At 39.5% G+C, this 15,209-nt stretch overlaps 1 protein-coding gene across 3 annotated transcripts in view; it reads left to right on the top strand.

Moving 5' to 3' along the window:
• Window positions 1-1,145: 1,145 nt before the first annotated feature.
• The window catches only part of FAM170A (family with sequence similarity 170 member A), a 55,501-nt gene continuing 41,437 nt past the window's right edge, over window positions 1,146-15,209 (top strand). Inside the window, exons 1-4 of one of the 3 annotated variants that reach the window (XM_067731522.1) lie at window positions 1,146-1,545; window positions 1,883-2,014; window positions 6,277-6,370; window positions 14,246-14,371. The gene's annotated coding sequence lies outside the window, so the exon portion shown is untranslated. Of the gene's footprint in view, window positions 2,015-6,276; window positions 6,371-14,245; window positions 14,372-15,209 lie in introns of all 3 variants that reach the window. The other 2 variants (XM_067731520.1, XM_067731521.1) reach the window with 2 other exon arrangements.

Here is a 15,209-nt window from a genome sequence, read left to right on the forward strand (position 1 = left end):
GGAATATTACTCAGCCATAAAAAGGAACAAAATTGGGTCATTTGTAGAGATGTGGATGGACCTAGAGACTGTCATACAGAGTGAAGTAAGTCAGAAAGAGAAAAACAAATATCGTATATTAACGCATATATGTGGAATCTAGAAAAATGGTACAGATGAACTGGTTTGCAAGGCAGAAATAAAGACACAGATGTAGAGAACAAATGTATGGACACCAAGGGGGGAAAGGTGGGTGGTGGGATGAATTGGGAGATTGGGATTGATATATATACACAAATATGTATAAAATAGGTAACTAATGAGAACCTGCTGTATAGCACAGGGAACTCCACTTCGCTGTACGGTGGAAACTAACGCAACATTGTAAAACAACTATACCCCAATTAAAAACAAACAAAAAAACTAAAAGTAAAAAAATAAAAACAAAATATGGTCTCTGGACCAGCAGTATTAGTGTCTCCTGGGAATTTGTTAGAGAAGCAAGTTTTGGGGCCCAACTTCAGACCTATTGTATCAGAAACTCTTAGGATAGGGTCTCGCAATCTCCCTCCAGGGGATTCTGATGCACATTACTGTTTGCACACCCCGTCCTGGACTGTCTGGTTGGCCTCCATGAAGGCAGATTAGGCCACTTCATCTCCCCCTCCTCCCTGTACTAGTCCGAGAGAGTAGAATTTCTGCCTGGGGTCAGGTTTCACTCTATCTCTGCCATCCTGTTGCTCAAATCCATCAAAAGGATCATGATTATTTCTACATATAAATAGTCCAGGTTAAGATTACCATGGGGGCATAACGAGCCACATATTCTGGTGCTGTGATTTACAGACATCCATCCTGACCTGAACTAACTGAGTACTAATTCCGCAATGGCAGACAACATACAATTTTTTAAAAAACAAAAGAAATGCCACAGGAGGGAGTGGTGGGGATGGTGGAGGAGCTCAAGGGTTTGAAGTCGGCTAGAATATTACCCTATATCACACTCAGGATAACTTCCCTGTACTTCCTTTTTCTCACCTCTTTTTTTTTTTTATTTAAACATTTCCTTTAATGAACTTGGAAGGGCTTGCTTTTTGCTTGTTACTTTAAATTTTATTTATTTATTTATTTATTTATTTATTTTTGGCTGTGTTGGGTCTTCGTTTCTGTGTGTGGGCTTTCTCTGGTTGCGGCAAGTGGGGGCCACTCTTCATCGCGGTGCACGGGCCTCTCACTATCGCGGCCTCTCTTGCTGCGGAGCACAGGCTCCAGACGCGCAGGCTCAGTAGTTGTGGCTCACGGTCCTAGTTGCTCCGCGGCATGTGGGATCTTCCCAGACCAGGACTCGAACCCGTGTCCTCTGCGTTGGCAGGCAGATTCTCAACCACTGTGCCACCAGGGAAGCCCTCTCCTCTTATTTTTTCCTTCTGTTCTGGTTCTGATTTTCTTTCTTACAGGAACAGATGAGTAGTTTGACAATGGTACTAGCTAATGAAAAGAAGAGAGCATTGCCTTATTTATAGACTTTGGGCATTACTACCTAGCGGCTTAAATGTGAAAGCTGAGGTATGTTTTCATGATTGCTACTTAATTTTCTCAGGAATAACTAAGTGGGAGCTACAACATCTTTGTTGAGCAGCTATGGTTTTCATTAAATTTAATTAAGTCTCCCAGAAGCTTTAAATTTAGGGTAACTTCAAAATTCTGGTGGCTTCTGCTAAGTATAATTATATTCCCTTTACAGCTGCCATGGTTTGGGAAAGCTGGCCTGTCAGACTTAAAAATCTTTAACAAGTTCACCAGTACTTTGGTTTCAGAGAGTCCATTTCCAAGCTCAGCCCTCCCTTCCCTCTCTCCTTTCCTCCCTCCCTCACTCCCTCTTTCTTTCTTCCCCTTTTTGCAGAAGGCTGTGGCTAATGTGAACTTAACAAAAGCTGCCCAGTTATGCTTACAACCTCAGTAATGAGTTGAGGTCAACATTTCTGAGGTTACTTTTGCCAGAAGGATTCTAAGACAGTCTTGGTTGACCACTGGGGTAAGTTGGGGTCCCTGAGTTCACTAGATTCTGTGTCCAAAGAACCAAGTGCACACAAGGCCTGGAGAGGATGAGAACAAGGGTCTGAGGCTGCCTTAATGGCAAACACTCACTGCCAGAGTGGAAGGAGACTTAAGTGCCTGGAGCTTCCCCCTCACCTTCTGTTTAATCCTTTTTCCTTTGAAATAAGTACATCCTTTTTAAATCTAGATTTAGAAAGGACTGTGCAAATTTGCTGTGAAGGTAGTGCAGTAACATTGCAGAAAGCCTTTTGATGTAACCATCAGTGTTTTCCAAATGACAAACTGTGTCATGAGAAGGAATTTGCTCCAGGTCGGTTTTCTGAGCCCTCACCTGTGCAGTCCTGCAAACTGAGGTGGGCATAGGGAGGAGGAGAAGGAAGAGGAGTTATTAAACAGCTACAGTGTGCAAAACTGGTCTTCCAGGCTCCAAGATTTTCTTATGAAAAGAGTTCTTCCTCAGAGGTCCCAGAACAATTGCATTTTTGTACTGGTGCTGTAGTTTCATATCAGCATTTTTCTCGCCTAGCTAAGAGTATAATGTATCATTGCAAAGGTAATGAGAGAAGGTTGTCAGGAGTTTGATGAAGTTCAAAATTTTTTTTGTACCCTTGGTATCAACTACACTTCCCTGGGTCTGAACGCAGATTATCCAGGTCAATTCTATTTCTTTCGAAGTAAACAATTTTCAAGGTGCAAGCAGATTTCTGTACTACTTGTGTGCATTCTGTTTGTTTCCAGCTGTAATCCTGGGCACATTTAATGACATGCATAATTGTTATGATGATCTGTTGTCACTGGGGATAAATATCAAGCAGTTGAATAAATTGCCTTAATTAGTATTGTTTTAATAGAGCTAAACAAACCAAATGTTTTAAAGTTTCGTTTCCCTTTGATAGTTGTTCAGTATCTATAATCATATTACTATAATCATTTTTTCTATATTATTAGTTTTCCTGCTATCCATACAAAATAAAAATATTCCTCTCCAGTTCAGGATTGAATATGGACTGGATGTTAGATGATATCAAGGAATTTTATTAAGGGTAGCAGTGGTGTTGTGCTTATGTAAGAAAATGTTCTTACGTTATAGAAATGCACACTGAATCATGTAGGACTGAAGTGATATGCTAGTTGATTATACTATTTTTTTGTGCATATTTGAACATTTTCATGATAAAAAGCTCATGGATTGGAAGAATTAATATTGTTAAAATGACCATACCATCCAAGGTAATCTACAGATTTGATGAAATCCCTATTAAAACACCACTGGCATTTTTCATGTGACTGGAATAAATAATTCTAAATTTTGTTTAGAAACACAAAAGACCCTGAATAGCCAAAACAGTCTTAAGAAAAAAAGAACAAAACAAGAGGTATCATGCTCCCTGAGTTCAAGCTAAATTACAAAGCTTTAGTCATCAAAACAGTATTGCGCTGGCACAAACACAGGCACATAGATGAATGGAACAGAATGGAGAGCCCAGAAATGAACTCACACTTATATGGGCAATTAATCTGTGACAAAGGAGGCAAGAAGATAGAATGGGGAAAAAGACAGCCTCTTCAATAAATGGCGTTGGGAAAACTGGACTACTTTCTCACACCTTATACAAAAATAAACTCAAAATCGATTAAAAACTTAAATGTAAGACCTAAAACCATAAAACTCCTAGAAGAAAACATAGGTAGTATGTTCTTTGACATTGGTCTTAGCAATATTTCTTTGGCTATGTCTCCTCAGGCCAGGGAAACAAAAGCAGAAATAAACAAATGGGACTACATCAAGCTAAAAAGCTTTTGTACAGTGAAGGAAACGATCAACAAAATGAAAAGACTGCCTATTGAGTGGGAGAAGATATTTGCAAACGATATATCCAATAAGGGGTTAATATCCAAAATATACAAAGAATTCATACAATTCAATATCAAAAAAACAAACCACCCAATTAAAAAAGGGGGGAGGACCTGAATAGAAATTTTTCCAAAGAAGACAAATAGATGGCCAACAGACACATGAAAAGATGCTCAACATCACTAATCACCAAGGAAATGTAAATCAAAGCCACAATGAGATACCACCACCTCACACCTGCCAGAATGGCTATCAAAAAAACAACAAAAACTGTTGGTGAGGATGTGGAGAAAAGTGAATCCTTGTGCACTGTTGGTGGGGATGGAAATTGGTGCAGCCACTATGGAAAAGAGTATGGAGTTTCCTCAGAAAAATAAAAATAAAAATACTGTATGATCCAGCATTTCCACTTCTGGGTAGTTATTCAAAGAAAATGAAAAATTAGTTCAAAGAGATGTACGTACTTCACTGTTCATTGTAGCATTATATACAATAGCCAAGTTATGGAAGCAACCTAAATGCCCATGAATAGATGAATGGATAAAGAATATGTAGTATATATATATATATATATATACACAATGGACTATTACTCAGCCATAAAAAAGAATGAAATCTTGCTATTTGTGACAACATGGATGCACCTAGAGGGTATTATGCTAAGTGAAAAAAGTCAGACAGAGAAAGACAAATACTGTATGATTTCCCTTTATGTGAAAGCTAAAAAACAAAACAAATGAACAAACATAGCAAAACAGGAACAGAATCATAGATACAGAGAACAAATGGGTGGTTGCCAGAGGGGAGGGAAGAAGGGGGATGAGAAAAATAGGTGAAGGAGATTAAGAAGTATGAGCTTCCAGTTACAAAATAAATGAGTCCCAAGTATGAAATGTTCAATGTGGGGAATATAGTCAATAATAATGTAATATCTTTGTATGGTGACCGTTGGCAACTAGACTTATTGTGGTGATCATGTTGAATGTATAGAACTATTGAATCACTGTGTTGTGTAATGGGAACTAACATAGTGTTGTAGGTCAATAATACTGCAAACCCAAACAAACTCACAGAAAAAGAGATCAGATTTGTGGTTACCAGAGGTGGGGGTGTGGGGAGAGGGGGCATCTGAAGGTGGTAACAAGGTACAAACTTCCAGTTATAAAATAAATAAGTACTAGGGATGTAATGTTCAACATGATACATATGATTAACACTGCTGTATGTTATATATGAAAGTTGTTAAAGTAAACCCTAAGAGTTCTCATCACAAGGAAAAAATTTTTTCTTTTATTTTGTATCTATATGAGGTGATGGTTGTCACTAAACTTATTGTGGTAATAATTTCATGATGTAGAAGAGGCAAATCTTTACGCTGTACACCTTAAACTTAGATAGTGCTGTATGTCAATTATATCTCAAACATTGGAAGGAAAATAAAATTAGCCCCTTCATACGCGTGCACGCCATAATGCAAAGCTACCGCCTTTGATCTGCACACATAGAGTGAACCCCACCCCCTCTGCCCAGTTTGAAAAGATGAGCAAGGAAGTCTAGAAAATGCTAGGGTTACTCCGCAGTCCTTGTGACAACCAGAAGCACCCCCACGTGTCCAAGTGAGCCTAGGAGGCTGGCATCTGAGTACTTGGTGCAGGGCTGGGTGGGGTCAAAGGGTGGGAAAGGAAAGGAAAGCCTCTGCATCCAGGCTGAGACTGCACGAGATATTCGTGCTGGGGAAAGAAGGGCTCCAGTCCCTGAGGCTGTGTTTCTGGGGCACTGCTGTCCTGTGGCTCTTGCCTCCTACCCATCACATTCCCCTCCATTTCCAGAAAGTGGTTCTTAGGTGCTCCCTACAAACTCCATCTACTTGCTGATGGCTAAAATCCCCGTAAGAGGAGAAAGCATTTCAATCTCTAATCCATCATAAGATACATAAAAGCAAACACCTGGTTGAGATGAAGCATTGGCATTCATTTACCCTGAGGTCTCATCAGTCAACAAGTGTTAAGTATTGAAATGAGAGCTTCTCCTAACGAGAGGGGAAGAAGGTGGTGAGGACGGTGCCTGGAAAGCGGAAGAGGCCGCTCCGGACTCATTCTGGTCTGTGTGTGGACTGACAAAGGCCTTTCTTGCTTCCGTGGCCTCTGGTGCCTGAGGTACGGAAGACCCTGAGGGAAACCCCGAGGTGTGCTTTTGAAGCAAGAAGCCTTCCTGTTATATTTGGCCAATGGAAATCAATTTCATTGCTCTACAGTATGAGGTTTTCTTTTTTCCAAATGTGACAGGGGAAGAGGTCTTAGAGGTTCAGAGATGGCAAGTGTAAATTAGGGAGCTAAAACCAGACAATGGCAAGCATGGCTGACACGTGTTCTCTGTCTACTTAGGTGCTAGGATGGCCGCATCATTTTGGATATTGTAACAACTGAGTTTTCCTCTCTGACACTGTTACATGGAGACTGGGCTGCACAAGTGAAACAGGTGATCTCTGATATCTAATACAGTGTGTTTTTACCTTGTATTAACAAGGTACTTTTAAATCCTTGCTTTTTACCATAAATTAATTGTAGTTGTTAATATGCTTTGGCATTGTCTTAAATCATTGTATTAGCTGTGAGAAGATCATTCAGAAAGGGTTTTTTGTGTTTTTTTTTTTTTTGATAAAGATTACTCATGACTGCTCCCTGAACTATCTCACATACAGTATTAGACATAAGGTAATCAGTACATGATTTTGCTCCATGACCAAAAAAACAGTGCTTTGTGGAAACCTGCTTTGTGCCAGGGACTCTAATAGAGCCTAAGCTATGTTTTAAGTGTATTGTAAATGGCTTGGAATGCAGAGGAATAAATTAAGATGACTGTAAGGGGATGTGAGTCCAGCCACATTCCCACCTTTCCTGCCCTTATGCTGTCTCTATTGCAGTCGTTAGTCTACTGAGGACGTGTTTTTACCTCTCAGAATTGTTCACAAGCTATTAAAGTGTTTGCAATAAGAGAAGCTAATACCAGACTGCCCCCTCCCTCTGAGTATGGAGAGGTTTTAAAATGAAGAGGGACTTACTGACTTGCTAATAAATGTTGAACTCTTAAAAGTGCTTTAGAGAAATCGTGACCTGGTGAGCAGTTTGCATCTGCCTTCAGAAAAGAGCCAAGTTTTTCCTTCATTGGGCTTTTATCTGAATCAGAAGATCAGTAACAGTAATGTGATCCTGAGACAAGGGCAACAGTGGTCTAGTAATGAAGCAGAGGGAATGTGGAAAATTCTGAAAATCTTGGCAAGGGAAAAGGATCCAGAATCCAGAAGGCCACAGTATCAGTAGCAGTGACTTTAGCAAGTGATTATGGAATCCAGGATCTCTAGAGTAGGTGAGGGCTGCAAACGAATTCTTGAGGGTTTTAGCTGTTTTTCTAATCTTTTTAACCTTAAAGTTGGTGTGTGTTGAGAAAAGTCAGTATCTTTCCAGACTGGAGGTTAATGCACAGGGATTTATGCAGCGGTTTTCAGATCATGGTCATGGAATCAGCAGCATCAGCATCATCCAGGAAATTGCTAGAAATGCAAATTCTTGGGCCCAGATCAGACCTACTGAATCAGCAGTTTGTTTTAACAAGTTACCAGGTGATTCTGATGCCTGCTTAAGTAGGAGAGCCACCTGTCTACATCCTTTCAGTGGATCCCACCCGTAGGTATGTGGGATTTCCAGAACTCTTTGTGAATTGGTGAGATTAGAGCTTGGTTTGTAAGCTCTCCTGTAGTGAATGAGTAAACAGGAGGTTGAGTTTTGGCAGCTAAAGTTGGCCACAGATTTAAGAAAAAGATTTCTTTTCCTAAAAATCTTGGAGATATTTTGCCTCTTCAGAATAAAATATTCCTGAAGCTAAGAAGGAAAGTACTGACTTAAAGAGGAAAAGGAATAAAGGGTGATTCTGGGAAACACCAAGACACACCTGACTGGTTATTAGTTGACAATATGAAAATCACTGTGCCCCAAAGAAAACTTATTTGATGATATTAAATGAAATTTTATCCAAATGAAAGCATATAAAAAGGAAATATGGATGGATAATTACCATGAAATTGTTGAATTTCAGTAACGGCAATTTTTCATTTGTAGAAATTACATTTTTAACTCTGTACCACCTCAGAGAAACCATCAGCAGGAAGAGTCATGGGAGTTTTAGTCATTTTTAGCCTTGGATCAGTTATATAGCATGTTTGTGATGAGAATCAAATGGTATAAAGATTAAATATGAAGGCCCTCTTGCAAATCATTATATGTGTAATGTGTTCTTCACGTTAAGGTCAGTTCATTTGGTAATATAAGGAATTCCAATTGGAATATGGAATTTTATGAATATTTTCTTTCGTCAATGTGACCAGAATTTAGGTGGCTACCATGTGGACAGAATAGTAATAGTGTTCTCACCCTTCCTCCAAATAATGTTAGGAAGAGTTAGCCACATTCAGGGGGTGGTGGGATGAATTGGGAGATTGGGATTGGTATATATACACTATGTATAAAATAGATAACTAATAAAAAAAGTTGTATAAAAAAAATAAAATTCATAAACTAAAAAAAAAGAGAAAGAAAAGAGAAAGAGTCAGCCACATTCATATGAAGGGTGAATAAGATTTTTTGACCACAGAGTTACACTGCTATGGAAAAGATACAAAATTAAAAGTAACCGAATTTTACCTCAAGTCAAACCAAGGTTTTTGAAAATGAGAACGCTTATATGCATAAAGGAGAAACCATATACAAAAGTAAAAATATCACCTTAGGAATGCCTTCCCTTTGAGATATGGGGCTCTTAATTTTCTAAAATTACCCCTTCCCTTGTGTGGATATTATATGCTGAGCTAACGATTCCTTATTGAGCATCCTTTTTGGCTGAATAGCTTCCCTATCAAACTATCCCAGAATGGTCAAGACTGAGATAGATTTTTAGAAGATTGGGTATATCAGACACTGACTAAAAAAGGATTCCCCAGTTCCTCATATGTCCACTCTATGACTTATTCTTCCCATTATATGTTTTAGAAATCAATTGTGAATCAGGTTTCTGTGAGTCATTTTTGTAAACAATAGTCTTTTGAATCTTTTTAATAAAATATGTGCTTTCTGCTACTAGATGTCTAGAAAAAAATGGAGTAATATACCTTCCTCGGAGCTCTAGTGAGGATTCTTTTATGTTAATATTCTTTTAAACAAATGAAGCTTCAGGATAAAAGTTCATTCAGCAATGTCTATGGGAAATAAATGATAAGCCACAGGCCATATTCAGAAATGCAATCAGAGGGCTTCCCTGGTGGCGCAGTGGTTGAGAGTCCGCCTGCCGATGCAGGGGGCACGGGTTCGTGCCCCTGTCCGGGAAGATCCCACATGCCGCGGAGCGGCTGCGCCCGTGAGCCATGGCCGCTGAGCCTGCGCGTCCAGAGCCTGTGCTCCGCAACGGGAGAGGCCACAGCAGTGAGAGGCCTGCGTACCGCAAAAAAAAAAAAAAAAAAGAAATGCAATCAGAAAAGAAGGCTAACTTTTAACTTAGGGCTGTTTTTTAACTTTGTGGGACATAAGTCATGCTAGAAGGCTGGCGATAGATAACTACATACATACATAATATTTGTATATGTAACCAGGCAAAAGTACTTCTTCCCGTGGCAGGCCAAACAAAGTCAGTATGGGAAGAAAACCTTCATTATATTTAAACAGTGAGAATATGTGAGATTAAGACTTTGGAAGGCAGAATGTGGGAATAAACATTAAAATGAGAGGAGGAGGATCTATTATTTCAACTATAAGCCGAGTGTTTGTATACATTATATCATATAGTCCTCAAAAGAAGCTTCAAGGATAATATCTCCAGTTTACAGATGAAGTACGGACGGATCAGGAATATCCTCAAGAACTTGGACTAAAAATAGGGGTTTATTGCAGAAATCTTATCGAAGACCCAAATCTTCGGTGCTGGGATGGTAAAGTCCAGGCAATGCCAGAGCCCTGATGGGATAAACAGTTGATAAAAACATACATAAGCTGACTGGCACGATTCCTCATTTACTGCCTCCTCTCAATGCTGCTGTTCCCTGAGTTTACTCATAAAATCTTGGCCAAAGAAATTGTTCAAAGGAGGTGGATAAAAGTCCAGTATCCAGAATATATAAGTAACTCTTACAAATCAACAATAAAGAGACAAATAACCCAAATAAAAACGGGCAAAGAATTTGAATAGACCATTATCCAAAGAAGATATACAAATGCCAATAAGCATGTGAAAAGATGCTCAACGTCATTTGTCATTAGGAAAACTCAAATCAAAACCATAATGAGATACCTCTTCATAGCCACTAGGATGTGGAGAAATTGAAACCCTTATTCATTTTGCTGATGGGGATGTAAAATGGTGTTGCCACTGTGGAAAAGTTAGGCAGTTCCTCAAATAGTTAAACATAGATTTATCACATGACCCAACCACTTGACTCCTAGTTATAGACTCAGAAGAACTGAGAACATATGTCCACACAAAAACTTGTACGTGATGTTTGTAGCAGTATAATTCATAATAGCCCAAAAGTAGAAACTCAAATGTCCATCAGCTCATGAATGGATGAACAAAATATGCTATATGCATGCAATGGAATAATATTCCACCATAAAAAGGTAGAGGCACTGATATCTGCTACAACGTGGGTGAACCTTTAAAACATTACGCTGAGTGAAAGAAGCCAGCCATAAAAGGCTACATATTGCATGATTCCATTTATGTGATTGACCCAGGATAGGAAATTTATGGAGACATAAAGCAGATCAGTGAGCGAAAGAAGGAAATGGAAAGTGATGACTAATGTATATGGGTGCTCTCTTGGGGTAACAAAAATGTTCTGAAATTAAATAGTGATAATAGTTGAACATTCTTGTAAATATACTAAAAGACCAGTGAATTGTACACTTGAAAAAGGATGAGTTTGATGGTATATGAATTATATACTAATAAAAAAAACCCTTTATAGCTCAATAAAGCAATAGAAAAATTAACAAAATCAAAGGCTGTTTCTTTGACTAGATAAATGAGATTGACAAACTCTAACAAAAGTGTCGAGGAAAAAGAAGGTCGATAAAATTAAATATGATACAGAAAGAGAATGGTCAAATAAATACAGATACAACAGGAATATTAAAAAGAATAATAAAAGATTACAGAAACATCTTACAATAGTATGAGCTTGATATATCAGGATTGATGATGTATCCTGCCGGTGTTCTCAAATGGCTGTGGGCTTAAGGTTTTATCTTTTCTGGGAGGGCCATATTGTGGGTGTGAGGGTAGGGTTGGGGGGCAACAGCAATCTTTGAAGGGGCCTCAAAGGGAGAAGGAGTCCCTTTAGGCCAAATCTGCAGCAATGGGCAACCAGGGAACTGGGAAATTCCTAGCATTTCTGCCAGTGACCTGGAAGTTTTGGCTAACCTGAGTCCTAGCATTGTTACCATCTATAATGAAGCCCTAGTGGACAATAACCACTAGATGGCATCATAATGCAGCTAGCCAGGATGAATTTGAACTGTGCAACGCTGCAACTCTCGGTCCATGGTTATAGAAGCTTGTGCTGGACATTTCATTTAGTCTCACAATTAAGCACCTCTTCATTTACATGGCTAATTTCTAATGTTTGCATTCTACTTATCCAATTATGGCTTTTTCTCTACTGTGAATGACTGTATGTGAGTGAACTCAAAATGTAGATGAAGTGGATACATTCCTTGAAAAATATAAAATGTCACAACTAGCACAAATATAGAAAACTGAAATAGAATCATACATATGAAATAAATTGAAATGGCATTGAACAACTTCCCCTCCCTGGAACCCCAAGCTTAGATTGTTTTACGGGTAAATTCTAAGAAACTTTCAAGAAACAGTTGTTTTCTAACCTACACTGGATATCCCAGACAACAGAAGAGAATAAAAACTGCCTGCCTCATTTCATGGATCCAGAGTAAGAACTAAGCCTCACAGTGTGTCTATGAGCGCACCCTCTGCCAGGAGGGGCGGCTCCCTCAGCACCGGGCAGACCTTGGAGCCTGGCCTTTGCCCACTGAGTCCAAAGATGTGCCACCACGGTGCCAGGTTCTTCCCGCTCCCTTCTTCCTCAACCTCCCCAGCAGACGAGAGCTCTGTGTACTCAGGATTGGAGACCTCGGCTGGTATGTGGAGACTCCATGTCACACCAGGACCTCTTGATTAGAGGAAACCAAGGCAGAGAGAAGGGACTGCACCGCTCCCTCCTAGGGCAGCTGGGTGAGAAAGCCCTTCCTTGGTCTGAGTTGAAATCTGCTTCCCTGGGGCACTCCCTGAGAACAGGACCTGCTTGAACCGCTCAACTGGGAAGGTAAACAACTGGCTGGGAAGAAACAGGGTCTTCTGATCTATCTGTGGTGCTAGGGTTAAAGACTGAGGTCTAAGGAGGTACTGGCTACCACACACTGGGGACCTGAAGCAGATGAAGGACAGACCAAGATAGTGAAGGGTCTTGACTGGAGGAGCCAAAGGCAGCTGGGTTAGCTGTTTAGCATACAGCTGCTGTGGCTGGATAGCACAGGATATGAACGGTGTTGGGAAAATCCCATATTAACCAGAGGCTTCTCTGTTATACTGATATCATTTGTCTGTCAGTCCATATGTAGGAATTTCTGCAAGACAGACTGTATCTAGGAGTTAATTTATCCAAGACTATGCACATGCTCTATGGGGAAAAAATTAAAATGTAAAGAAAAGGCATAGAAGATGATCTGAATAAATGGAGAAACATTTCATGCTCTTGGATGAAATGACTAATATAATGAAGATGACAATTTTCCCTAAATTATCTATAATTCCAATTCAATCCTGATAAAAATTCTATTTGGATTTTTTGATGAATTTGATAGCCTTTACTTGAACATTTATACAGAATAATGAAAGTCCACAAATAGTAAACCAATATCTTTTTAAAAATTGTAAACACATGAGATCTGTGCTCCTAACAAATGTACGGTACAGTATTGCTAACTATAAGCAGAATGTTGTACAGCCGATCTCCCGAACTTCTTCATAGTAAGCCAATCTTGCAAAAGAAAAGTAAACGGAATAACATTCCCTGGCGGATGTTAAGACATACTACAAAGCCATAGTAATGAAAACAGTGTGATACTGATACAAGGACAGACAGATCGATCAATGGAACAGAATAGAGAGCTCAATGTGATTTGTATATTGATTGGAAATTAATGTATCGTCAAGGTGGCACCACAAGTCAATGGGGAAAGGAAGGATTGTGTAGTATACTGCTGGATGAACAGGCACATTATACAGAGCAGAATAAGATTGACCTTGTTATACACCATATACAAAGGCAGATTCCAGAAGAATGAAAGACCTAAATGTGAAAGTTCAAACTATACAGTTGTTAGAAGAAAATGTACAATTTCTTTGTGATCTTAAGGTGGGGAAGGATTTATTAACTAAATCCTCAAATGTGAAATCTTTAAAAAAAAAGTTGATTTCGATTACACCTGGGCAATGTTATTGTTGATACAAAGATTAGAATGTTAACGGACATGATAAATAAAGTGCTAATGCCAACAAGGGACTGATATCTGAAAACTATTGCAAATTAACAAGAAAGAGGTACAAACTGTAGGGGAAAATGGTGAAGTATGGGAAAAGAAAATTTACAGAATACACACAAAATTTTACAAGAACGTATGCAAATAAAAGAATATACATTGTTTACAAAGAGGCAGAGAAATGCTGGTGGGCCATGGGGATTTACAAGTATACATGTGAAGAGACAAAGGAGTTAATGAATAAATAAGAGAGGAGTCTGTGTGGACCAATAACTGAGTCCCACCAACTGAGGCATGTAATCATCTCAGTCTTTGAAGGAGACCCAAAAAGAAAAGGAAAGCAAAAAAATTGAAGATACCTGTCTTTTTTAAAGCTCCAAACCCACCCCTTCTTTCTAGTTTTATCCCTTGAGGCTCTGTAAATATCTTCTCATTAATTAGGTAACTTCAGAGGCTGTCTTTTTTTTTTTTTAACATCTTTATTGGAGTTTAATTGCTTTACAATGTTGTGTTAGTTTCTGCTGTATAACAGTGAATCAGTTATATGTATCAGAGGCTGTCTTGATGATTATCTGAAGTGATGTATGTAGGGTAGCTGGCACAGAGTACATACTCAAATGCTAGTTTCCTCTTCCTCACTTTAATGCTTTCTTTTTCATCGGCCTTCCCCCTACCAGTTCTTTATTTGAACCTTCAAAAATCTTTCACTGTTGGGTTCATTTCTCTCTGTTTTTCTCTATTGCTTTTGAAGCGTGGTCACCTATTCTCTCCTACGGGTGTGTCTCCTGATTAACCCTCTTCTGGAGATCTCATGTCTATGGATGCAGCCTGGGAGAGCACGAGGGGTTTCGGCAGCCACATCACCCTGATGACTCAGGTGGAGTTACTGCCCCCCAGCCCTCCCTCCCTACCCCAGAAATCTATCACGGAACTCCTGCTGCTAACGCCCTTTCTCTCCCATCCTCTCCTTGTGCTATACTTTCTTAGCCCCAAGGAAAAAAGGTTGTGGATACCTGTTGGATTTCATTTTGTTCAATTTGCCCTCAGCCTGTCAATTGTGCTATCAAAGCAGCTCTCCAGGTTTGTATCATTCCAGAATTTGATATACGTATTGGGTAGATTTCCATGGTGCTTCTGGGCAGAACAAGGACAAATTGAGGGATGGTACAAAACGCGGCTTTAACTTCAACGTAGGGGAAACATTGAAAAATCAGAATGGTCTCAACAGGGAACGGGTTTCCATGGAAGGTAGTGAATTCCTTGTCAGTGGAGATGTTCCAATAAAGCTCCCTGTGCTTGTCCCTTTCCCTCATTTAGTCTTCTTTAATTGGTTCGACATGGGAGCAGACATCAGAGTTAAAGCTTAAAACTCCCCAGGTGATTCCAATATGCCCCCAGAGCTGAGAGAGTCTACTGCAGAAAAAAATTAAAGTTATGGAAGTTGGGTCTGACAACCTAAAACTCTTCCTTTCATCTTGGGAATGATATTATTTTAACTTCCTATTTGGTATCGAGTCGGTGCTTAGGTGCTTTTTGATGCTGAACTCCTTTTCCTCCTCATGTTTTCTTTCAACTAAGCTCTCCCCTGTGTCCACCCAGAACAGCTTTGTGGAAGGCAGGTGGCTGCCTCTCCTGTGGCCGCTCTTCCTCTTGGGTGCTGGTGTGTTTTGCTCCCTTTGAGATCAATTGCCTTAAAGTGCTCTGTTGCCCTCTCA

This window comes from Pseudorca crassidens, chromosome 3, assembly GCF_039906515.1.
Source record: "Pseudorca crassidens isolate mPseCra1 chromosome 3, mPseCra1.hap1, whole genome shotgun sequence".
In the NCBI taxonomy this organism is placed as follows: domain Eukaryota; kingdom Metazoa; phylum Chordata; class Mammalia; order Artiodactyla; family Delphinidae; genus Pseudorca; species Pseudorca crassidens.